General features: G+C 41.6%; 1 protein-coding gene across 10 annotated transcripts in view; it reads right to left on the bottom strand.

Annotated features, from left to right (window-relative positions):
- Window positions 1-27,837, bottom strand: part of thrb (thyroid hormone receptor beta) — a 170,822-nt gene that overhangs the window by 81,403 nt on the left and 61,582 nt on the right. Inside the window, exon 2 of one of the 10 annotated variants that reach the window (XM_078175716.1) lies at window positions 14,555-14,686. The exons of the other annotated variants lie outside the window; for them this stretch is intronic. The gene's annotated coding sequence lies outside the window, so the exon portion shown is untranslated. The remainder of the gene's footprint in view (window positions 1-14,554; window positions 14,687-27,837) is intronic. 10 annotated transcript variants of the gene reach the window in all.

Genomic DNA, 27,837 nt, shown 5'->3' with positions numbered 1-27,837 from the left:
CCTTCGAGTGAGTGGACCTTTGTGAAGCAGGCACACAGGTAAAGATAACTGACCTAATTAGTCTGAGTCAAGCACCACTCTGAGCTGTCAGCACCTGAGGAAACGGCAGGAACCAAAATGAGTCAAGGCCGTAATCACTGCCAGTGCTAATTCCACAAAGTGCTGAGTAAACTGTCTGCATGCGACTGTCGGACGATCACACTGCATCAAGTGTGATTCGCACTCAAGCATCAAAGTTCATTCTTGACCTTAGGAGCTGCTTTACATCTTTCAACTACATTACAAGGTCACCATCAGCAGATGGAGTGTCCTGGAAAATCCATCTCTAAACTTCCCTTCAAAGATATGATTTACATGCTGCATCTGCTGATGAAGATTGCGTTATATGTTTGAAACAAACCCCAAGAGCAGTGCCAGGCTTTGCAGCCAATTTGACATAGTGGTCAAACCGTGGAATTACAATTTTTGGGTCTGTCATGTGATGCCAGTGGGCCCACATGACAGATGTGCCATAAACACTGTTAAAAGGGACATTTTTTTTAGCATCACAACCCCTCGTAAAACTCATTTTATTATCGAGATCTGATCCGATAACATTTTGAAAGTCTAGAAGAGCTGCACGGTCAAATAATCTTATCCCCATTTAAGTTAGGAGAGGGCTAAATCAGAAGGTATTCATTCGGCGCCTGCTGTATGAGCCATACATTCATAGAAATAAATGGGGCTCTGCCTCTAAAGCTGTGGCCAAAGCTTTAAATCAGACCTTGAGTTGGGACAGTTGTGTCAAAATTTGAACTTGTTTAAAGGATCTGTGTCAAAACTGTGTAAAACTGAGCTTACAAGCTCTTGCTGCAGCTTTCAACCATATGTCAAAATCTTCAGCTGTGGACTCCATATTGTAAATTTCATCCATTGATGAAAATCATGTGATACACTTGAAAGCTTCATATTTAGCAAGTGGGTGGACCTTGAGTTGTGATTGTTTCATCAAAACAATCTCAGCCCAAGGTCAACCTCGTCAAAATGTTAGCTCCTTTAGCTGTCCGAGCATGAATGTTGTTTCCTCTTCCTTCCAGAAGTGCATGTTCTGCTTCTCGGCCGCCATGGTGTTGTCAAATACTTTAAAACATACTTTGTGGGGCTGCTCTGGGATGAAGTCTTCATGGGAAAATACAATTAAAACTATATCGAAGAAGGTCATTACCAAGTGGCAACCTTCTGGGCTGAAAAATGAAGGCAAAACCTTAGTCTGGCTCACCAGACCTTTCTCAAGAAAAGAAAGGTCTGGCTGAGCCGACTCTCACTTTAAGATTGGAGAAAAAAACGCCCCGGCTGCTTGTATTTCTTTCAACCAATCACAATCGTTCTTGGCGGTGCCACAGCAACGGTGCGCTTGCAAAAATATTGCCGGTGGGAAACAGGTTTTGGTGTAACACGCCCACAAAAATATTGCCTACAGGACGCGAACCATAAGATCAAACACCGCAAAAGTTAGTAAAGGACATGTTGAAAACAGTTGAAAACTGCTACACAACCGGAGGTGGTAGGGCGGGACTTCAGCGGGTGCCTCGTTCCGCCCAATGAGAGGTTGATCTACGCAGCAAACTTCCGCCCACTCAGACTACCAAAACCTTAATGCCAAAAAACTGCAGTTCCTCTAATGGCCACTTGAGGCTGGCGCCAGTAGCAAGTCACTTCCCATAGACTCCCATTTTAAAATGTCCAACTTTACATACATTTCATTAAGGCTTAACGTTATGCATAATTAAGTGCAAGCTGCCTTCCCATAGTGTCCTTTGCTTCTCAGTCAGATCCACCCCTCTCGCTCCTCCACAGCTCTAGCCTGGAAATCCAGCCAGACCCAAATCTAGAAAGATTTAGGGTCTGGCTATGAGTAATGCAAATGGCCCAACTCGAGGGGCGGCACCAAGCATGCATTTGAAAATATCACTGCATGCAATTGGATAACACTACGACCAATCCGGTCGGCAAAACAGCAAAAACGTCCTTCTTGCAAAGGAAAGATTCGAGCGCCGTCTTCTGTTCCTCTTTTAGAGAAAAAGCCAAGTCTAACTCGTTCATTGTAGCGGCCAAAGCCATTTCAAACAACTGGTGTTCATCCGTAGCCATCTTGCAGTGTTTACTGACTGATTCCGGACTTCTTCGTCGCAGCGCTGTCGTCATCTGTTTAGCTCACCTCTGGCCCACCTATATCAGATACACCGATGTGATATGTGCAGCTCGGCTCCAACGGCATGGGTAATGAGCATCATTACTGATTGCCAGAGTGACTCGCTGAGTAAATTCAAATTGTGCTCTCGCGAAAACTCTGGATTTCCAGGGTACCACAGCTCTGCAATCTCGCCCAAATATGGTCAACTCGAGGCTTCAAAAGAAGAGTCCACAAAGTAGTGGGTAACGTCACGGTAGCTATAGTCAATAAAAAGCAGCATTTAGCCTTTGGATGATATCATGATAGGTTTGGACTGATGAATTGTGATGTGCGTTAGAAAAAATAAATTAAAAAAAAGGTCCATAATGGCTATCGAATATTACTTTTAAGAGAAAACAAAACAAAAAAAGCTATTGTATTATTCGCAGCAAGAATGTGTGCATTTATTTGTTCGTCTCGCTTTGATGTAAATGTGGTTTGTGATTTATTTTAACAACTTATCCATCCAAAAAAAGTATCTTGTCAATCTTATCTTAATCCACAATGAAAATAACCATTAGTTGCAACTCTAATTCAGTGCGCAATGAGAAAAGCATCCGAGAAGTTGAAACCAGGGAGTGTTTTGTAATTTTTCCAAAAAAAACAATTAATCAGTTATCAAAACCATCATTAATATTAGTACAATGATTAAACCTCTCTCTATTTACTAAATTACATGACTACTTGAATTAACTGAATCACTGTTTCACCAAAATGTGCAACATGATAAGGATGAATGTGAGAGAAGTTTACCACTGCAGAGAAATACAACCCAGGCACCCCAAAAAAAGGTTTGTATTGTACATTTTTGCAAACCACTGATATGATATTTATACATTAGTATGTAGTGGAAACATTAAAACCTTATGTTTCTTTGTGTTTCAACAAAGCTGTGGTTAACGTGTGGTTATGTCCAGGCAGTTACCACTTGGTTATGGTCAGGAAAAGATCATGTTTTGGCTTAAAACACCTGGTTTTTGTGGCACAATCACAGCTGGAGAAGCTGTCTCAGTACAAAACATCCGCTCTGTGACACTGAAGCCGGTGAAAAATGAGCGACGGGTTGCTAAAAACAACCCGTTCTGTTGTTTGCTGCTCTCGAACAGTGGTCTGCAGTGGTCTGCAGCTTGGCAGTCGTCTTGCCTCATGTCACGCCATCCACCATGCCCTCCTCCTCCCTGTGACAAAGTCACTACATCACTTTAAAACGCTGATATCAAAGGTATGACATGTACTAAAGGAGCATATTTGTGGTTTGCAGAAATGTACGATGCCAACATTTTCTTCCTCAGACTTGGCTGGAAAAAAATATGTGTGTGTGTGTATGACGCATGGGTTAATACTGCGAACACACAGGGTGGAAAATAATGTGCAGCACTGGGATGTTGCAGATAAAGGTTAGAAAATATTTAAATTTCATGCATCTCTTGCCCTACTAACATCACCACCTTACACAACACACACAGACACACACCTCCCTTTCTGCCTGACAGTCTCTGCTCTCGCCTCTATGAGCGAGTGTAGGTCACATCAGGACAATGCGCCGGCTCGCAGACTCTGTCTGCAGCAATACCGAGTTTTTTTCCCCCCGTTTTTTTTTCCAGCCTCATGGACACTATTTCAGAGCCCGAATGAAAAAAAGCGAAGAGGGGGGGTGAAAAAAAAAGCCCTTTTCAAATTGATGACAGCAGTGGGTGCTGAGGGAAACCATTGAAAGGAGTATATAAAGCAGCATCATAGCGTCTGCCTGTCCTCCCCCCTCCTCTCTCCCGACATCAAAAGTGTGCGCCCATCCTGAGCCGACAGAGCTCCAGATCGCTGCGGTGCATGCTGGGTAAAAGAGGACAACTCAGGACACATGCAGGGACTTTAAGGATACTGCAGTAAGCTGTTCACAATGAAAAAAAAGAGGGAAAAGATGCAGAGAGACAGAGGGAGGGAGGGGAGGGAAAGGAGACAAAAATACTGGCTGGATCAGCGGAGGATGGAGGAATTCAACTAACATTTCATTCTGACAAATATGAACGCAGCAGTTCTCTGTTTTAACTGTTTATAACATCAGATCTGTCTCAGTACACTGATGGGAAATCGCTGTTTTGCAGCAGCGCACGACGAAGTCAGAAGGAAATGAGATGAATTCATTATTTGCATCTTTTATATCAGTTTTTCATTTCTTATTAAGGCTACCACACGTCGTCTCGTGCGTTCTGAGAACAAGCCTCCTCTTTCAGTTAGTTGTTTGCCGTATTTGACCAAAGATGACGCAGTGAAGCTGAGATATGAACGTATGAAGTGCTCAATGAACTGATTGTGTGGCTGTGTGTGTCAAGACTGTTAAAATGATCAATTATTTATGCACGTCATCAAAACTAAAGACCTTTTTGAGATTTAAATAATCACAGAAATCTCACTGTAAAAGAATCAGGGCTGCAGTTAATAATTATCATGATCAGTGAATTATTTTGTAATTATTCATATAGGCTGACACAAGATATTCAGTTAACAATGATGTGAAACAGACAAAAACAGCAAATGTTGGACAGTTTTTGTCCGATAAATCATTTAAAGGATTAACAGATTATCCACATTGTTGTCAGTTAATCTAATTTTTACCGACTGGTTATTTTACAGCAACACTTTACATTAATTAACATTAGCTATGAATGTGTTAATTTGAATTATTTAGCATCTGTAGCATCTGGGCGGATGTTATCATCAGCCACTGTCTCTGACATGACAGAAGCAAGCAAAGCAATTACACAAAGATTAATGTTGATGAAGATAACAATAATACATTACATGTATATTTTACTAAATGAACAGGTAAAGCATCACAGAATTCTTGCAGTGTAATAAAAAAGGAAGAAACTATTGTACTATGTGCGTGTTAATGTGCTACTTAATACATTAAAACATCAAAATATAATACATCTTTTTTATATCCTAAATATAAGGGACACTCAACTTGTTTGGCCTCTAGGCTGCTTTTTTATGCACTGCTGCACCTGATTTACATTCAAAGTACAAAAAAAATTGCAATATGAATCAATACATTTTCATTGTGAATTAGTAAATGGTTGGCAGGCCACAGGCCAAATTTTGTATTAATAAACATGTGGGTATTATCTGCCATCTTGTCTCCCAAAAACTGTATTTACCTACTTATTTGTTAAATTAAATACGTGTTAGAAAGAGACATATTGATGCCTGGATTACATCGCTTTAATAAACAACAACAAGGAAACATTGTGTCTGCAAATATGCAAAATATTAAACATATCTGCAAAACATTCATTTCATTTGTTCTCCTACAGTATCCACTTTTTACTCTCGTGTTTCCACGTGGTTAAGATGAAAGTACAAGGTGACAAACTGTGACGTCACCCATTCACCCGGCCACCTCCCTACTGCAGCGAAAAAAAACCTTAACACCTCTCAGTGTTAAGGTTTTTATTTTAGTTTTGCCACTGAGCATAATCCAGACAGCAATTGTGTTTCTTCCAAAACATATTTTTCCGAAGCATTTAGTGTATAAATGGAATCAGTGGGAGACAGGTTGATTCTGTGCTCTATAGAGCCGTGGGGATTTATTTAGACACAGGCGGTGAGGAGGTGGGACAGCAGGAGTGATGACAGGACGGCGGCTATGTTGTTGGATATAAACTGAACATTATAAATAAAAGGGCTTCAAAAATATGCAAAACAGACGCAGTGAAAGCAACACATACATAACAAACAACCTAAAACCTAACTCTGCAGTCGATGAGTGTGCCTCCCTGCTTTTTTATTCACTGGTGTGTCATGTTCGATGTCATGAACATGGTGTAAAACAGGATAGTAGATAGCAGAAAGCAGCCTGGAAGCCAGTGAGAATGTTATAATGGTTTGTTCCTTTTATATCTGTTACTGATTTAGTCTCTTTCAAACTGGGTGCTGACATATTCGGAGCAATGTTTGCATGCTGCTTGGATGGAGACGGATGATATTTGTGGCAGTGCGTCATTGTGTTGCACTGGAAGAGAGGCAAAAATGATCATGACTACCCAGGTGTCATATTCCCATCAATGCTGACTGGAGAGAGAGCTACTACAGAGTCATTCGTCCCAGGAGTGAATGCCAGTTGTAACCTTTCCCACTGAATGCAAAAGCCACATGTTGGTGGGCGTTGGTGGTTTTCTGTCCAGTGGGAAAGTTCCCGTATGAATCTCACTGTGCCACTGACACAAGATTACGATGAAAAACATGCAAATATGGGGGTTAAAATATCTGACTGATTTTTGCAGCACTTTAAATGATAATAAATTCTAAAAGCAGACAGTAGTTTGAACACTGATATAAAAAAAGATTTAAAGAAATTGCAAACATTTTGGCACCTCTTTTGTCTCACATTTAGACTCTGTTTCACAACCTGTGTGTACGCATCTACCCTGGGTCACAGTTTTACCCTGGCAGCGTTGTTAACACTGACCTTGCATGTTGTGCCAACTCTCCCTCCCCCAGCCTGCCTGCTAGCGTTTCACTGTCCACAGCCCTGACGTAGAAGCCTCTGCTGGATGATAATATATGAATCCCTGACCCCTCCGCGACCTCTCTGTGTGCACAGCAGTATTTGAAATGTGTTAGTGTGTGAATTAGTTTCACCACGAGCGCTGAGAGCGTATGCCTGCAGCAGACAGGCAGCGCTACAGGGAATACATGTTCACATAGCCTGTGTCAGCACTGATCAGCTGCCACTGCTTCCTGCCAGATGTGACAGCGAGGCTACCAGCGTCCAGACTGAGGCCAGGCCAGGGGGAGTCCCCCTGCAGCCAGCCCACTGGGTGCGCCATACCTGTTCTGCACAGTCACACTGTTAGGGGTTTCTAAACATCATCATATCAGTGTCAAATTAACATTGAGACCTTGATATGATTAGGATAATCTACTGAGGCTGCTGTACAGCTCATCACTGAATATGAATGGTAGCAGCCCAGTCGCCAGAATATAGTACATTTTGGCATTGTGCATTTCTGCAAACCAAGGATATATTACATGTGTTGTTATAATGTAGTAGAGACACTGAGACTTGACATTGACACTGTGGTTAACATGTGTTTAGGTTTAGGCATAATAACCACTTGTCATAGTGGTGCAATTGCACTGGAAATGCAACCGTGCAACCGCTTTTCGTGGCATTATCTCACCTGGAAACAAAGCAATGGGTCGCAAAAAAATGCAGCTAAAAAATAACAATTTTTTTGTTTGTTGTTCTCGAACTGTGAGCTGCACCTTAGCAGGCGTCTCATATTTCATTCAAATACAACATTCAAACTGTCAGATATTCAGGGGTCGTTATGTGTTACAAGAAACCCACATGAGTAGAAGAGGAGGGTTTTCAGGTAACTCTCTACATGAGCATATTTTTAAGCCAGTAATCTGCTTTTAACTCTGCTACATTTGCCTTTTTTTCCTTCGATGCAGCTGCAATCTGCATTTTACAATAAAATGATGTTGTCCGAAGAAAGAGTGTGTTACAACACTTCTCGTGACAAACTTAACGCTGCAGAGATGAACATATTTCCACAAATTACATTTGAGTTAAATTATAAATGGTCATCAGGAGAGGACGAATCGAAGGAAAGAAGCCTCGATACTTCACTGCGAATCTCCACAAGTGCTCATATGACCTCTTGCAATGTAGCACTGTTTGATCACTCACACATTACACCAACGACGATAAGCACAATAACAGGTAACATATGTTTGTTAGTCTGTTTGTATATGCCACTTTTTGGAGATGAAACTCTGAAGAACTGTTGTATAAATGAACCTCAGCGTAAGTTCAATCAGGAAGACCTTTCTCGTGCTCACCCTTTCACATCTTCTCCATCCCACTCTCACTACTCCCTCTAATCAGCTGACTAATGGGTGTTCACTCCTCTAGTTATCCAATCACACTTTGCCACGATCTCTCAGCCAATCAGGATACCACTGCAAAATTTTAAATCTGCTCTCCCTTCTGCTGCTGTCGGCCATCATTTTAGGCAGAATCTTCGCACCCTCCTCCACCCCGGTCACCTCCAGCCATCGTATCCAGAGTCCAGGACAGGCTCTCAAAGACTCATTCCTCTACTCATCCAATCATCAATCATCTTCCTCTCATCTCATTTTCACCACCTCTACCACCACCAGCATCTAGACCCCGGGGCGGTTGCCTATTCCACTATGGATTCATCACTCTCCTTAAATCAAACCATCTCTACAGGGTATAAGCTTTTTTAAAAATTATTCCCCACTGGCTTGCAAACCCTAAATACTGAAATGGAGAGTAGCTTGTACTTAAAGTAATTTGTTGACCAATTTATGATCATTTTTACTTTTACTTGAGAAGGTTTCTCAAAGGGTAAGTTTTCTTTTACTTGAGTCATTTTTTATGGCAGCAATTGTACCTTTTAACTACTGATTTTTCAGTATTCTTCCCACCACTACACATGTTCTAAAAGGACAAACGGTTTACTCCATTTGTTACTGAAAAACAGTTTCCTCTTCCTTCACTGTGAGATATGCAATCCAACACAAAGTGCGGCAGCAAACCAGCAGCAGCAGTAGTGTAAGTGGCTAATCGCAGTCAAACAATGCACAGACACATCTCACAGAGCTCTCACAATCACTTAAAAACTAAGAGAGACTTGTGTGTTACGCACAAGAACATCTATTATAAGATTTTAACAGTCATTATAAGAGATACTGTGGCACAGATAGACAGACTGCACACCCAGACTGCCTGTATACAGGATTACTGTATTCCTGCATCACATACGAAGATGCCTTTCAACAGCTTATCCCAGACAAGACCATAAGTGAGGCATTATCTATTATTCAGAGCGGTATGTAAACACAATCCCTGAAAGCACAATGCGCATTATATGCTATCTGAGCAATAACACAATGTATTCTAGCAATAACATTAGCACCGTCCTGAAAGTGAAACTGGAAGTTATCTTGTAATTCAGCACCATTATGTGGCTGTGTGTCACTTCCAGGGAACAGAGTGTTTTGTGGTGTGTCTTTTTTCCAAGGGGAGGGATTTGCAGGCTGGACGCAACAACAAGACCGATTTCAAGAAGTGACCTTCGGATCCAAACTGCTGACCTCTTCTTGCACTCGCCAAACCTGCCCTCCTTCAGTCCCTGCCAGCCTCCTTTTCAGGGAATGTAAATACAGAACTGTGAGAGCTGATTTGATCCATTCACCCGAGCCATAATTATTATTTTACAAGTCGCTAACAAGGGCAATAAAACTGCACATAGACACATGGAAACTGCTGTGAACTCTGCACCATGCACGCTTCACCATGTGCCTCAAAGAGGAGCCTATTCATAGAACGCACCACACCATAAAGCTTGTCTTTGTTAGAAAGTCTTCCACGTCGTTTAAGAACAAATGTTTTGCTCATTAGTCTTTGTAGTCTGAGGTCCCACCACAGGAATAATATATAGCATAGGAAGTGAGCTTCACGCTTAGGATCTAAATTCAGACTGCAATAAACCAGTGAAATCTGGGACTGGGTTTTCCTCCCATTGGTTTTGCAGCACTGCCCAGTTCCCTACAGAAAACACTAGTTTTTCCCAGACAGCAGGCAGCAGGGCGAGGAGGGCTGGAAGGAAAGGAAAGGACAGAGGCATGATGGGTGCCAGGCTGGCAGTACCATTATTGGATGAACAAGATGTTTCTGGGCAGACGTGCAGGAAGCTGTTTGCTGCAGCATTCCAGGCAGTAAAATCAGAAGAGACGTGCAACGGAACAAAGAAAACGCGGAAAAAAGCAAGTCGAATTAAAATGAGAAACTCGTGGAGAGGATTTTGCTGACTAGTAAACAAGAGCTTTGAACTGTAACTTGATAAGCTATGTGTTGTTCTGACTCGATCCGACGACCCACACGTCTTCCTAATAAGGCTGCTCTGATAGTTACAGGGTTTGCAAAGAGTGTCAGATCCTGCCTTACTACAAATAGGTCAGTAATGGGCACCCTAGGATTTTCTCCACAACTGCTCTGATTGGTCGGTTTCCATGTCTCTAGGGCAGAAACCTGGATATCACACTGGCACAACCCTCGCTAGCTAGGAACTCTGCCAGGTTTTAGGAGAAACACACACACACACACACACTCAGCTAAAATCCACATTACACAACATTATACGCATGTGGATCACAGTATATATCTAAAATGCCCCACATACATCCAGACTGTGTGACCTGCAGCCATCCAGCGCTCACAGCATACATACAAGCCTGTAAACATAATGATGTCACACTGGGCTGAAACCAGAGGCTGGATTCCTTGGATTCTGCATCCATAAAGATTTTGAGTGTGGTCAGATTTTTCTGTGTACACTGTGCTCATCTCCGTCCAACAGCTGGGGCCACAAGGCTCTTGGAAGACTTATTTCTCTGAGCCTGAACAGCACACACAGTTTTTCCAACAACAACTGGACAGGACAACCGGACAACCCAACACACTGCTGTCCTGTGAAAGCTCATTAAAGGATCACTCCAGTTTATTGCAACTTGGGTTTTTATAGTTTGGCCGTCATTTCTATTTGCAATGGGACTGTGCCCGCCAAGGTAACAGCTGAGATATAAAAACATGGCGACGCTAACAACAGGAAGTGCAGTCAGATGATCACACAGGTTGTAAACAACTCTCAGGCCCTTATTTTAGAAAGTGGGTTTCATAAAAGTGAAGTGTGTAAACCATGAGATGAGGAAAACAACTGGGATTTCCGTCCCAGAAGGCGAGGTGGCCTAAACATGGTAACTGACCCTGTGAACCTCTGTCTCCTCCCCTGTGCAGAGCAAGACACGTTGTTTTACTTCCCCATTGATTTGGTCCGTATTAAAGCGTGTTCTAAAGTGCATTGATTAGCGGAGGTTTACTGTATGTCTGAATCAAAATCCTGATTGGATGTTTACCTCCAGATACAGTGGTTAAGATAGTCTGGCCAGGTAACATAACCATGGCAAGCTCCTGAGTTCACAGTATAGGCATAACTGTAGCTGTTGCTTTTTCAGTGTCTTCAGTTCATTAAAGTTAACATTAAAGGCCTAAACACACCGGCAGCAAACGCCATGTGTCAAAAAAATATGCCCTGATTATTTCCAATGTACAACCCCACAAGGGCGGCAGCTAGACGCGTGTTGGTGCTCCTTGGCTCGCCACCCGCACTTTATGCCACTGTCCTATTTCCAGCTTCACCGCCCCTGGAATTATAAGCATTTTACACCTACTCACTCTCTGCTTGCAAACTCCCGTAGCAGCTCTCTTCTCAGCTCCTGTGGCAGCTCGACTCCTCTCCTCACCATGGAGGCATAAAGTGAACTCTGACAGCTGTTGCTGTCTCATGTGTGACAAAGAATGGATGACGAGAGACTCGTTGTTGAGGTTGAGAATTATCCTGAACTGAACAACCCACAGACTCAGACAAAAAAATATTGCCTGGCGAGTCATAGCTCTGGAGATCAGCTCTTAAGGTGAGAAATAGATTTAATTAGGGGCTCTCCACACATGATTTTAAGCTAACGCAGAGGTAGAGGAAGAATTCTTTCAGTAAATGTTTTAATAACTCTGTGTGGTCATCTGTTGACGAGCTGCAGTGCGACGTGTCTGGTGTGTGCTAGGGGCGGCACTTGACGCATGTCACATGACGCACTACGGCAGTGTTTTAAGCTTAACTTTCCCTTTTTTCATCACCTAAAAAAGTCTTGTTCAGCGTTCTGTTGTACTAAAAGCACCTTAAAAGAATTGGATGTTCAGTTTTTCCAGTAAGTATATTTCATTTATATAAAATATTTTTATTAAAAATTAGCATTAGCATAATCACAGTAACCCATAGTTGTAAATGCACCATGCTAACCAAATTAGTAGCTAGCCTTAAGTAAGATTTGTGGTTGTGCGTAGACCCTATGCACGTCGCCTACACATGTCGCCTACGTCGTTGTGAGCATTTTTACTTGTGCGATGGTGTGTCTGTGTCACTCTGCAGTTACACCTCCAAAACAGTAGTTGGCGGCGGAGGTTTCTGGGAAGTGCTGTTAAGTTTAGTTGATTCAAAACACACATTGAACACACATTAAACATGGCTTAATAGAGACAATTTCAAACAAGTTCACAAATTGGCTTCACTATAACTCGCAGCACTAACAGACAAACACTTGTCTTTATCTGGACACATTTTCTCCAAAAATACAACATGCTAACGTTATTAGCACAAGCCTATGGTAACAGCAACATGTAACAAAGGTAACATTACAAAATTCGACTATTACAGCTCACAAGGTTCACTGACAAAACAACTGTCATACTAAACATGTTTTCCAAAGAAATACAACAGGCTAACGTTATTAGCGCAAGCCTATGGCATTTTACACTGAGGGAAATGGTGTCAATATACATTAACAGACAGGAGGTCTGCATCGACACGGAGCCTATGACGTAGCTACGGCATTGATTCAATGCAGAAGTATAAATGAACTTTTAGGGTTATTTCCATCCTCTTGTCCTAATATGGTCACTTATGGCCCCAAAAATCCAAGATGGCGAAGGCCAAAATGCCAAACTCAAGGCTTCAAAACAGAAGTCCACATCGTGGTTACGCTGTCCATTATTTTATATAGTGTATGGTTAAATATAGTTGGAGGCAACTTGGGGGTCTAAAATGTATTTTTCAATCAAATATGGCCGAGTTTGAACCTAGACATCTAAACGTCTCTTGACAACATGATCAATGCTTTCTTTAATAAGCAGATGATGTCCAAAATAGAAAGAGAAAAGTCTTGATAGATTTAAAAAAAATGCTGCAAACATCGTACTGGAGTCAAGTAAGTGGAGTACAAGCTTTTGCTCTCTCTGCATTCAGTGTCATATCATAATATCAAAGTGAAGTAGAGAGGCTGGATCTTAATCATACCAAAAATCACAGGGGTGTGACTGCCCGTCAGGAGCATGAGCTGCATTAAATGCGTCTTTGTACTGGATCGTGCTGAATGAACATTAGGTGGAGCAAAGAAGCCGAACTCTTTGCTTGGTTTACCATTCAATCCTCACTCCAACGCATAATTATGAAAATGAGCTTTGGATACTGTCCAAAAGCATGGGTTTGCAAATGCAAACAGGCAGACATGCGGTTTCTCTGCAGAGAAGTTGGCCTCATGCTTCATTTCAGAGTGAGCTATGTAATCCAGGCCTACTGTAGGATTTACTGAGCATTACTGCCTGCTGAGGGTCTGACCGCTCCTGCCTTCAACAATGTTTTCTTTAGGAGATTTCCAATCTTGCAGGAAAAATAAGAATTTGATTTTCTCCCGCGTAACAAAATATTATTATGGTTACTCAGCTGTTAAATAAACCACCTTTAGCAGACAGGACGTGAAAAAAAATCGTATTGAACACCTTGGAGAAAAAAAAAGAAGCGGCAGTGGGAACTAAAACCACCTCCATGCATCAGATGTTTTCAGCCGCCACAACCAATTGTCACAGAAGTACAAGGAATGAATGATAAAACATTTACCGTGGCAATTTACTGCACTGAAAGTAGACCAATACACTCACAGTGTGTGTGTGATAAGCCCGTGTTTATTGGCCGTCTCTGTCTCCGTCAGCCCGACCCTCGTTAACCTGGCGCTGTAGCAGCCGGAGCCACATGTTGAGGTCTCGCAAATGTGATTTGTGGCATTTGCATATATAGAAATCCTAATCTGGGCTTCCATCTGTTCCAGCTGTAGTGATTTTTATAAACTTTTATTTTGGCTTTTTTTGTTGCCTGTGATGGTTAGGATATAGTAGAGCTGACAGGAAATGAGAGAAGAGAGAGGGAGTGAGGGCAGACTCGAAACACAGGGATATCAGCAATGACATAGTCTTAAACCATTAGGCCACCAGGACATGCCGATAAAGCCATAGCGACATCTAAAGGATAAGGCTAGTGATATTCTATTTTTCATATATATAATTCCTCTGTGCCATTGAGCTCCATTTTGTCCAAAAACTACTAGCTTGATGAAAGGTGTTCACACATCCAACTGTCTCAGATGCAGGTGCGTTGGAAAATATACCTTGAGTCTTCGAACAGAAAATCCCGCACACTGCTCCCGCTCAGCTTCACAATTTATTAGTAACACCAAGTCCGTCTTGTTTTATGGGGCAGAAACATGGAGAACTGCAGAAGTCACCACCAACAAACTCCAAGCCTTTTTAAACAGATGCTTAGGATACATCCTGGGAATATACTGGCCAAATACAATAACAAATGAAGAGCTCTGGCAAACCACACAACAAGAACCACTTGAAGCACAAGTCAAACACACCTTGAGGAAATCTCTCTCCAACACGACCAGACAGTCCTTATCCTGGAACCCACAGGGGAAAAGAAAGCCGGGAAGACCAAAGAACACCTGGAGAAGGTCTGTCGAGGCGGAACTCAAGGAATCAAGAACATCCTGGAAGGAAGCAGAGAAGATCGGCCAACACTGAACCAGCTGGAGAAAGTTTGTGAATGACCTACGCTCCCCAAGGAGCAAAAGGGTTTAAGTCACCAACGTTTCAGTCCTCCTGGACCTTCATCAAGAGTGTTCAATACCTTTATTGAGCTTGAATAGAAACGGCAGCTGTGGCTCAGAGGTAAAGTCAAAGTATCCTTGAGCAAGATACTGAACCCAAATTGCTCACGATGATGCTCCCATCAGTGTGTGTGTGTGTGTGTTAAAAACTGAGACTAGAAAGGCGCTATACAGGTCCATTTACTATGTCACAGGTGTGACATATCTAGGGCTGTAGTCAACCAAAGAAAATCTCAGTCGACTAAAGTCGCACATAATCTTCAACTAATCGATTAGTCATGGGAAAAAAAAAATCTGCACATTATTTTTACTTCTTATGTTATATCTTTTACTTCTTATATAAACTTTATTTATATAGTTGGTTCAAAACACACATTAAACATGGCTTAATAGAGACAATTTCAAATACAAGTACACAAACTGGCTTCACTGTAAATTGCAGGACTGACAGACACATTTTCCCCACCAATACAACATGCTAATGTTATTAGCACAAGCCTATGGCATTTTACATTGTATAAATTAGCCTAGCGTCTAGCGATTTTTTCCTCCTCTCATATAAAACCAGGGACAACAGCAACATGTAACAAAGGTAACGGCACACAGTTTGGCTCCATTACAACTCACAAAGTTCACTGACAAAACAACTGTCTTATACTAAACACGTTTTCCAAACAAATACCACATGCTAACGTTATTAGCACAAGCCTATGGCGTTTCACATTGTATACATTAGCCTAGCGACGAGCGGAGATTTCCTCTGCTCATATGAAGCCAGGATAAATCACACACATGACTTAAAATGCTATTTTAGTGGAGGCTTTACTGTCTTCACAATTTATTGTTTCTTATCTGTGAAATACAAGTAAATAAAAGCTCCGTTTCCACTGAGGGAAATGGTTTCAGCTTACAGTAGAAACAGACAGGAGGTCTGCGTCACCACGACGCTTAGCGTGAGGGTGGGCGAGTTCAACTTTCTGTCAACAACGGGGGTGTTTTGAAAACACACCCATATTCACAGGTAACTTAGCCTGTCCCCCTCGCCACAGGAAATAATGGATTAATCCTGGAAAGCTGGTGATGTAGCACTTTTCTGCTTATGAAAGTAACACAGCGATTATTCAACCAATGAGAATTTGGTCAAACGAGAGCATAGCGACCAAATAATCGACTAGTCGGCCAGGAGACTACAGCCCTAGACAAAAGAACAAGGGAACAAGAAAAACATGGGAACAAACCCAGAAATCTCAAGGTCCTTAACCAATAACAGCTATTTATAAGATAATTTACAAAAAATGTTGATCTTATGAATGAACACACTGGCCTTGCAGCTTCAAATTTTCAACACTGTGTTCTCTCATGCCATGTACAGTATGATAAATTGGTCTTTTGAGATCCCTAAATCTATAATAGCATGACATGCAACGGTGTCTCATCATTTAATCCTTTGGGCGATAGTGACTGTGTGGAGAATCAGGGAGCCTTACAGGAACAAAGAAATGAACTGTTAAAAAAGAATTCCCCACAGAAAAAGAAGAAACACTCCATCATGTTTAGTACATCATAAATCCAATTGCCACAGACTGGGCTCTATTATTAAAAATAGTAAGAGAAGTGTGTGGGACTGTCTGTCCAAAAATGATCCAAAAACAAACCTCAATGAGTTCATGAAACAGAAAATTTCCTAGTGCTACTAATGGCATTTGCAAGAATCCACTGTGCCTGTATGAAGACAACCAATCAGAGCCAAGGCGAGCCTCTAACGCACTTCAGTCATCACTCATGCACATGCTGAGTCGACAACAACAGTATACACAGCGAAAACGTGTAAACAGAGGAAGGCCGATGATGAAAGGCTGACTTTTACTTTCACAGAAGCTTTCAGTTTCATTCCTGGTGTTTTTTTCTTTGCTGCTGTGTTTGTAAAGTTCCTCCTGAAGGTGGGCGCTAAAGATAATGAGCTTGAGTGAGAGCGTGTGTGCATGAGCGGTCACTGACCCTGATTGGTTGTTCATGTTTTAGGCTGTGGATTCTTGCAAATGCCATTAGAAGCACAAAGAGGGGCCATCTTGTACTACTCTCAGAATATAGTGACAGTTTCAGCAAATACGACACCTTAAATAAACCAGCGCCCAATATAATATGCACACATTCACTATCACTTTTAACAGTTTTAGATTTAATGCTATTATATTATATATTAATATGAAGTTGAATAATATAGGCCCATTCTCAACCACTCAGAATAAAAGCAGCTCTGCAGATTTTCAGATAAATATTTCACTTCATTTGCTAATATGCCTTTCTTTGAAATTAAAATTACATTTAAGCTGTACATGGACAAACAAACAAAGCATAACAAGGTTGCAGGAATTTTAACGAACTTTGGGATACCACTGTGATAAGTATTTTTGCACTGATGCTGGAAATTGTCCCCAACAAATTTATGATTTCCTCCAGTTTGAGTAAGTCTTCCTGAGAACTACAGTGCTGCACTTGTTTAAGAAAATTACAGACCCTGTGACAAACTATATATTTATGACCCATTTCCTCACAGAAATAATTTAAAAAAAGCTTTCATTTTTAATAACACTGCGACCACATGACCGTCAGGGCTGCTCATGAGGGACTACATTGGGAAAAGCTGTCTGGTGTCCATCCGTTACGGGGAGGGGGGCGTGAAGGCAATTTAAGCAATAACAACCACATTTTATTTTCAACTAAAGTTTTTACTGTTTTCTAAAATAAGTATTTATTGTTGCTTTGGTAAAATGTCTGTTTCATGTTTTGTATGCAACCATTGCAGAAAAAAAATAAAAAACAGAAAAATGCGGGCAGGGGGCCACATGACTTTAGAAATGCACTGATATAAGGAGAGCACACACATTTTTGGGGAGGGCCCATTCACTGAACCTTTCCAGTGGCTCAGCTATTCCTGTGCTTGTGACCTACTGTAAATCAAATAAAATCAACTTTATTTACATGGCACTTTTCATACGACATTAACACAAAGTGCCTCATAGAGGTTAAAAACAACAAAGAACCAAAACAGAAAACAAAAAAGAAAAGAGGAAACCCAACCCTCCCACCCCACAAAGAGATATATAAGTATACACATATGCATGCACACACACACACACACACACACACACACACACACACACACACACTAGCTATCACTAAAGAGACATGGCCGAGCACCTTGACCCGAGGCGAGGAAAAATCCTCCTCTGGGGGCCGTCCACACTGAGAGGGCCCACGGTCCACGGCCACAGGGAGCGCTGCCGTAGAGATCACCCCGACCCGGGCAGACAGGAGGCTCCACACTGAGGTGCAGTGCCCTTCAGCCACCCAGGTCAGAGCTGTCCACGGGACGGCACCCCCCTCGGAAGACCAGGAACAACTCTCAGTGTGGTAGGCCCCCATGAGGAAACACTGGAGCTAAAAACAGACTAAAACAGTAAGATAGGATAAAAGGTATAAAATGAACCAAATAAACAAAAAGCTATTTAGCTCATAAAATTAAGTTAATAGCTGGGTAAGAATGATCTAAAACAGAGACATAAAATGCATCAAAACTAAAACCTATAACTAAAATAACAAAAGATAAAGATTAAATGAGATAAGAACGTAAAAAGAGGAAGGGTAAGAGCATTTTTAAAAAAAAAGAAAACAGAAAACAAATAGATCAGTTAAAAGCCTGATAAAACTAATTTAAAATAGATAAATAAAGAGATCAGTTAAAAGCCTGATTAAAAAGATGAGTTTTGAGCCTCTTTTTAAAAACATCAACAGTCTCTGCAGCCCTGATGTTCTCCGGCAGGCTGTCCCACAATCAGGGGCCGTAATAACTAAATGCCGCCTCCCCGTGTGTTTTAGTCCTAACTTGTGGTATGGTTAAAAGGCCTGTGCCGGAGGACCTCAGGGTCCAAGAGGGTTGATGTGGTAAAAGCAGGTCAGATAAATAAGAAGGCCCAAGACCATTAAGACATTTAAAAACTAATAAAAGAACCTTAAAATCGATCCTGAAGACGGAGCCAATGCAGCGATTTTAAAACTGGTGTACTTAATGTATTGACAATAAGCCTTAAGCCTAAATACATCTGCACAATTGGTTAAATCACCACCAGAAAATCATTTGAATTCACGGCACTTTGATTACTTTGAGTGCTTTTTGCAGGCAGCTGCTACAGCAGCCTGTTGCTACGGAAACAAAAAGCACATCAAACAAATTGCTTTTGATCATCAACTCAAAATATGAGGTTTGCAAAGTGAAGTTTACACTTTTCCGACTGGCACATTACAAGAAGAGGGGGTGCTTGTTTATGTTGCTCAGGAAATGCAGATAAAGAAAAGATTGTTTGATTGGTTTTTTATCAGAAATGTATTCATTGCAAATGTAAAACTGAAAGCAGCAGGTTCAGCCCACAGCGGCCACACAAACCCTCAACACACAAATATATAATCTTCAGCCATTTCTCTGAGTAAATGCCAGAACTTGAAGCAAAGAGAAAATAGTCAGGGAGAAAGACGTGTGCAGAGTACATCTGCATCAACCTGGAAATTGGTAACAAAAAAAAAGAAACTTCTCACAGATCTTTATGAAAAAGTTTCACATGTACACAGTGTGGATTACAAGAAGAGGAAGACAAAACTAGGAAAGAAGAAAATAATTTAAAATTCTCTTTGTTCTCAGCAGGCGTTGGCGTTGCTTAGTTGCTATGTTTGTTTCTTGAGATGGATATGAAAAGCCTCAAACCAAAGCTGCATACCAGAGAAAAGGGATTTGATTAATTTCATCCAGTAAAAAACAGGTGCAGTGTTAAAGGTACCCTGTGGAGGTTCTCTTTGTACACAAACACTTTTTTACATTCCACAATTCGCAGGATACAGCCGCACTGTGTGTATCCTTCAGGCCTTATGAACATGTTGAATTATTTTCCTACCACAAAAAAACATTAGCAGAACCCTGTGTGAATATCTAAAAACCTGCATTGTTAAATTGGTTTTTGGCCCTTTCATTTTTCTTCTTTTACAGCTACCTTTAACGACGTATTGCTCATGGATCCATCATAACAACTGGATTCCTCAAAAAGGACAGCTATTGACTCACTGAGCACAGATGCCAAAAAAGTTTTCCTGGTTTGGATCTGTGTTTTTTCACAAAAATAAAACCTTCATGGTTCAAAAATGTAGAACATGAATAATGCCTGACTTAATTTCAGTTGGAGGCCTCCTGTCAGCAGCGTCAGACATGCTTTGAAATGGTGTAGTGAAGTACTTATTGGTCCTCAGGGGATTTTTTTTGTTGCAGTACTTCCAGTGGCCACTGAGGCAAACTGGCCCCAAGGCTGAGTTGACATTGGTGTACTGCAAAGACTACCAAATGCTAATGATTTTAACAATTTACTGCTGTTCCAGTTGATCAAATTGGAAAAAAGAAAGGCCAGTTTAAATCCCAGAAATAGTAGGAGGTAAAGGGGAGACGTAAAAAACACCTAGTAGGTAGAAAGTAGTAGCGAAAGTTAAAGGGATAGTGCACCCAAAAATGAAAATTCAGCCATTATCTACTCACCCATATGCCGAGGGAGGCTCAGGTGAAGTTTCAGAGTACTCACATCCCTTGCGGAGATCCAAGGGGAGAAGGGGTAGCAACACAACTCCACCTAATGCAGGCTGACGGTGCCCCAGATTCAAACGTCCAAGAACACATAACTGAAACCTCAAAATATCTCCATACCCCATGTCTCACGGTCTCACGGAAGCGCGCACACGTGAGCGTGGTGCACAGAGGCAGTCAGAGCTACAGGCTACAATGAGGCTAAAAACAGAGTTCAAATGACGTTTTTCCAAACAACTTTTTATGTTGGGGCTTCAGGACACTTGGATCACTACGGACGAGCAGTATGGAGATATTCTGTGGTTTCAATTATGTGTTTTTGGACGTTTGAATCTGGGGCGGCCTCCATTAGGTGGAGTTGTGTTGCTACCCACTCTCCCTTTGGATCTCCGCAAGTGATGTGAGGACTCTAAAACTTCACCTGAGCCTCCCTCGGCATATGGGTGAGTAGATAATGGCTGAATTTTCATTTTTGGGTGCACTATCCCTTTAACTGACGTCACCTCATAACGATTGCCTGGTAGCGGTACATCCACTTACAGAGTTGAAATATAAAGACAGTTACACTTGAGCACATTTACACAACTGGTCAAAAACAAGATGGTAGTCTTTTCAGTTGCAGGCTGAACCATACACAGTTCAGTTATCATAGACCCCTGTACATTTTCATTGGCTTGCTGTATAAAGTTAATAATCCTAGGAGGTGTGGACAATGAGATAGGCCTAATTTGCAACGACGATGTCCACATTGGGCAGATCAGTCAGGTTGTGGGAAAAAATCCCTTTTCCTTATTTTGTATGGACCACATCAAACATGAGTTCAACTTTACTGATGACACCTGCTTCCTGTTAGTTCACTTTTCTCTACTTCCAACTCACGCACTCTTTGGATTTTCATCATAAGCAGGCCCCCAGAATGTGCGGCAGGCTTTGAAGCCAATTTTCCTAGTGACCAAACAGTGGAATTACAACTTCTGGGTTCCTCATATGATGCCCTGCAACCCAAAGGGACATTTCCCAATGACTTACATGGTGCAAGAGATGTCTGTAAAATCACAACCCCTGTGAAATGACTTGCTTCACTATCAGGATGTAATCCATGGGGTCAAATAACTGGAAAGTCTAAGAACCACAAGATTAAAGTATTTCATCCCCATTCAAGTTGACAGTGCTAAACCGGAAGTTGGCCGGTTCGGCTGACGGAAGTCCCTAGTGCGCCTATTCTATGGGCTGCACAGTGCGGAAACACTGCTGATTATCCCAGAAGTATGCAGCAGTTGCACTATTTTGGCTTCAGTAGCAACTGCTTCATGCTGTATCCTGGTCATTAGAGTCACGTGACTGCAGATAACCTATTGACTTTACTAAATCCCTCCCCCGAGCAGCGTTTGGATCAGTATGGGCAACACAGGCCAAATTTGTCTGGACACGGTTCTCAACATGGAGGTGGCTCAGCCTGCAGCTAGCAGCTAACGGTGCTAACTTCATAAACTGAGCCAAGTAACAGCAACAGGGCTCACAGAGCTAACAGTGTTAACTGCAACACTTTCGTAACAACACCGTCCTGAAATCAGCATAACTGCCATATGAGTGCAGTACAAAGCGGGAGCGATTAGCTAGCCAGTGAGATAGACACATGCACTAACATGCATGCGTGGCCGTACTGGCTTACCACAACATTCCATAGAAAAGCTCGGATTACAACATTCACAAAGTAGCGTGCTTTCATTCTCTGCTCAGGACGCCATTACTCCACTGTCTTTACAGAGCACATCATGGTTTGCTGCTATATTGCTTTGAATGTTACATACAGAACCATTAAAATCATACTAAGAACTACTACTGTAAATGGTCTTTAAAATGCACTTCATGTAACCACCAAGTGCATGTTAAATACCACTTTCACAGGGTGCTCGTTTGATGGTGGCCAAGTTTGTAGGAATGAGAAGCTGTTTTTTCCTTGCCTCTCTCCTAAATCAAGGACTCATGGTTTCAGAAATTACCATGATATACTATTTGATGGTAAGTCTGCCTCTGTTATCACTGCAAATTGCATATGTGCAAAGTAAAAGCTTGACATTGGTAGAACATGAAACAAGCTCATTAAACATTGCTCTACAGCAGGACTAGCGGTCAAAAAACTCCACAGATTCCTTTCACAGCCAATCTGTCAAGAGTTAAATAAAAGCAGACACACACTGTGATTTGGCACCATTGCTGCATGACTATGGAAACACATTAGGACCACAGCAGGGGTATTTAGCGAGCTATACACACCTCCACTCCACAACAAATGTGTGCGTGCGCTTACATATGCGGGCAACTTGAAGCACAAAGCTGAGGTCACAGATTGATCCACATCTAGCAACAACATCTGCAACACTCCTGTGCATTCAACCTCAGGCAAGGTACAGAAACAGACTACGATCCACAGTCTGCCCCTATCTGTGTCAGTGTTACCCGCCTATCCATTCTTACCACTTTAAAGCCTTCAGCCATCATTCACTGAGGCCAAAAACAAACGCAACATGAAAGGAACCAGATGTGGTATCTGCTAACAGCTCAGTGCTTTAGATAAAAAACTACAAATGGCTTGTGCCCCTCTTTGTATCTCCAGTCCTTGACTAAATTTAGAGACAGACAGACACATGTCCTGTTGGCACTGTAAGCAGGGTTAAGCTGAAATGTGCACCATACCAATGCCTAAATGTCGAATAAAAAGCATCAGCCCCAGATGCGATGAAAGGGTGAGGAGAAGGTTACTGTGCAAAATCCCATAATCCAGTCAGGCAGCAACAGGCTTGGCCCTGCTGCAACCAACGGCAACAGTACAGTAACTGGATGACTCATGATGCATGCGCAACATATTTTTCCAACGGTTACAAACTGAATCCAGACGTTGACATATTTACAGAAAAAAAAACAAAGCTGTCCTCACCATCAACTTCACTTCTGGTTAATGTCCTGTCATATATGTACTACAATACATGGCAGCACAAAGGGATGTGTCACTAACGATAACTGTGAAAGCACAACAGTAACTGGAAATGGAGAATGAAAGAAAGGTTCAGAGGATGTGGGTTTTTGGCAGCACATAAATTACAAATAGTTTGGTCAGTACCACTTAAAAGGTTATACAACTCAACATGTAATAAAGAATAACTTTTCCAATGATTAATTGTTTGATTTCCAAAGATAAATCAATGAATTCATGAACCCAACACTCAAAAAGTTCCAAAACTTCGTCTCAATTTCCGTTTAATTGGTTCCAAAATAAACACTCCTTTTTTCAGTGATTTATCAATCCCCAGAGAAGAAACCATTCAATTTTAGGATACAAAGTATAACTGTACTGCAGCAGACTGCATCAGACTGTATACTAACTGACCACACACACTGTTAAATACTAGAGTTACCACCTCTTGGCTGTTTGCCTCCACCAGCTGGTCAAGTTGAAGTTGACATACACATCTCTCCAGACCCAGTCTTACTCTCAACTCGTCAAATACCAACACTTGTTTAATGGCACTTGGCGTCAGATACCGACGCACCAAGGCACCCTTTGGCAGCGGTATGAGATGCACCAGGTGGTGACTCTTTTTTACGCTCTGAGCAACTGTCTGTATAAAGTGCAAGACTGTCCACCTTGGCAGGCAGGAGGGGAGGTGGATGGTGGGAAACTGTTGTTGGATGGAGTTATTTTAATAATAACACAGTGTGCTAGTATGTGTAGCATACTATGTTAGTGAAATATGTCACTTGATGATACATTACATTAGTAACAAACATACTTATTTTAAGCCAAACCATGATGTTTTTTTCTCAACCTAACCACATACTTTCATTGCCTAAACCTAAGGAAGTAAACATAAATACTGAATTAGTTTATTCTGAAAAGGCACTGTATGCATTTAACAAGTGCAAAATGTACATTTCCATTTATTTTGAAAAAACACAATGCATGTAATGAGCCCAGATTGAAACGCCATCCCTGGAGTGGTACCACTCATGTAGAGCCATGTAGGGCCACTGACCAAGTGTCTATATTTGACAAGTTATGAGTGGAAAATATTGTGATAACATATGAAGTAAAGACTTAAAAGGAATTTAATTAAAGGTATTAAGGGTATTTTTGGTGAAACATGGATGTGTGTTTTCATCCGAGCAGCTCAGAAGATCTATACAACACTTTCAAGGTGGTGTCACCAATTCAGTATTTGACCAAATGTCTGAGTTATGATGTTGAGTATTGGCCAAAAAGGTGTTTTTGCAGAACATTATGATGTCACATTGAAGCTGACCTTTGACCTTTTTGATATAAAATGTCATCATTTTATCCTATTAGACATTTGTGTGAAAAATTTGCCATAATTAGTGTATGAATTCTTGGGTTTTGTGACTTTGACCACCAAGGTGTAATCAGTTCAGTCTTGAGTCCAAGTCTGTGCCAAATTTGAAGAAATTCACTCAAAGCGTTCCTGAAATATCACGTTCACAAGAACAGGATGGACGTAAGTGTCACAGTGGGGCTGTCACTTTGGCCGAAATTCAAGATCAAACTAATTTTTTTAAATGAAACACAATTTGTCTGAATTTGAATCCAGAGATTTAGTCCACAAACAGCCTTGGTTACTTTTGCATTTACGGCGTAGAACCCAAAATACTTCCACACGCTGCTCCTCAGTTGCTTTGGGGTCGTTATTGTCTGCTCAGAAAGGCTTCGCTCGCCAGTGTCTTCCATTTTCGTAGCAAACGACATCATTACTCGCTGAAGCTTCACTTACTAATATGTCAAAAGAGCATGCAACAGGTCAGTAGGCACGCTGATAGTGAAACTATGCAGCGCCCTCCACTGGATCACAAGGTAAACTACGTCAAATAGTCAGCTGGCCTATAGACTGTAAATTTTGAATTTAGATAGGTTCTTACAGTTTGACAATTTAGTACATCCGAACAGTCAAATTTTGAATAACAAGTGACAGCCCTAGGTCACAGTGACCTTGAGCGTTCTTGAGAATGGGACGAATGGACAGATGACCAACCAGCATACGTCTACCAACATAAACATTAGTCCAAACCTGTTAGAGGCTCTTATCAATACTTTTACCCTTTTTCTTGCAGTCACAGCTGCCACCTGTGGCCATTTTGCATCCCTCTGAGCAACCCACCAGTTTCTATTGATCAGGAATACAATAAGACCTAATTGGGCCTTACTGGTTATGTGGCTATAAAAGGCATAAGGACCAGTTTGCAATGCTGAGTCTGAGAAATAAAAATCACCTCCCATTTATGACCAGTTCACTGAGCAACCACATTCAAAATGGAAAAGAGAAAGAGAGGGTGGTGACGCTGCCAGAACAAACTCAGCCCCAAATTAAAACCATGCAACCAAAAAAAGAAAAGGACACATGTTGATATCAATGAGCTCTAACGTGTTATTTGAAAGCTTCCTCTCTCTCTGCCCACAGCCTAATTTAAAGGGAATGACAACAAACATTTCTTTCTCCCTCTCGCCTGTCTACAGGCCGACACAACATGTGCATACATGGTTTGATTGTGACGCCGTAGCCTCTGGGATCCCAACGTTCAGCAAATAGCTCCACAATATGTCTCCCTGCTTTATTCATCCAGGGAGATCTCCTCCTTTCCCCCCTTCTTTCAATGCTTGAAAGCAATCCAGTTTTCAAGCAGCACACATATTTTGGCAGGCGCCCCCCTCCCTCCCAAGTACTGTATCCACATCATGCTTTTGTTTTTGACACAACCCTTGGCACTTACAGAGAGACTGAGGGGGGTGGGGGGTGACAGAAGCTTTCGTTCAGTTATTTTGCTTAAATGTAAATCTGTAACTATTCCAGGAAACTTTGCTTCAACAGAGACGAAGGCAGACAAACAGTGCAGACACAGCTTACTGAGAAGAAGAGGGACAGGTCCCAAATCTGATTCTTCCTCTCACATGTGACACAGATCTTCTGTTTTCTAATTTGAGAGTGCAGCAAGGAAGCAAAATCCATCTGGTCCAGATACTGGAGAGACAGTGTGTGCTACAAAATAAGATCAAGATACATGCAGACTGCAAATGGTTTTTATTTGCTCTTATCCTTCTGTATGATGATTATCATGGTAATTAATAAATCTTAAAGGTTCTGTATGCGACATTCAGAGCATTATCATGGCAGCAAACAATTATTTGCCATGTACGGATAGAGTGAAGTAATGGCGTCCAGAGCTGAGAATGAAGTCAGCTATATTTGAGTGTTGTAATCTGAGCCTCTCTGTGGTTTGATGTGGTTTGTATCCCACTGACTAGCTAATCGGCACCGCTTTGCACTGTGCCCGTACAGTGATCACTGCCCCCTTCCTCCAGCTCAGCACTGTTGCTGTTGTTTAGCACTGTTTAATGAGTTAGCACAATTGACCTATGGCTAAGCCACGCCCCCTCCACTCACTCGGACAACTATCAACATTCAGTGACCGGCGCTATGGCAGGTGTCACAGTACACGGCATTTCACAGGAGGCAATTGATGATTTTTGGGGACATAACGATCAGATGTCATTGAGAAGTAACCAAAAGGGCCTAAACTACGCATTGGAGGGATATATTCATCATTTTATTGTTGAGAAGGTCGATGAAAAGCTTAAATTACAAGCCAAAATTTACAGGTCACAGTGTACACTTGTGAACCACATCTCGTTGCCGTCACCATCAAAGACAACAAGTTAAAGTGCCACTGAAGTTAAGGTTTTTGGCTCAGAATATGAGAAAAGGATAACGGCCTTTTTACCATCTTTACCAAGAGTGTCTCTCCGTTAGTTTGGTGCTACAGTATTTACACTGAATCATTCAGCATAACGTTTGCCAACCTTTGTTATCGCTGCCATTACAGATAAGTTAATGAAGCTAAGCTCCAGAAGTTAACGTTAGCTTAACTAGAGCCCTTTGGACAACAGCTAACAATGATGTACGATCACCAAAGTACAAAACTAGAACAAAATAGGCTAATGAACTCCCAGCAAACAAGGTGACATGATGAACAACGCAGCTAGGAGCTAATGTTAGGCTAACTTTAGCTAACGTTAGCTAGAGATGTTAAAGATAACTTTATATTTCTTTCCAGCAAAGTGACAATATGTTGCCTCAAACACAATGTTGACTTACCTTAGAACAGATGTAGACATCATTGTTAATCTTATTCACGTTGAGTTGATGTTGTGGTCTAACGTTACCACACAACTTTATCCAAAGGAGACACTTTTCTCGGTTGAGATGTGGTTTAAAGTGTAAAAAATACACCTGGTCGCCCAGCCTCTCAGGATACCTTGTGTCAGAGTTGCATGTACCCCATGCACACCGTGTGACCATTTTTAAACTTCAAATCTCTGAAAAAGCTCATAAAACCGAACAAAACT

The sequence above is a fragment of the Epinephelus lanceolatus genome, chromosome 16 (assembly GCF_041903045.1).
Source record: "Epinephelus lanceolatus isolate andai-2023 chromosome 16, ASM4190304v1, whole genome shotgun sequence".
NCBI classification, from domain to species: domain Eukaryota; kingdom Metazoa; phylum Chordata; class Actinopteri; order Perciformes; family Serranidae; genus Epinephelus; species Epinephelus lanceolatus.
Note: the sequence above shows the minus strand (reverse complement) of the source record. Positions and strands in the feature narration are given on the sequence as shown.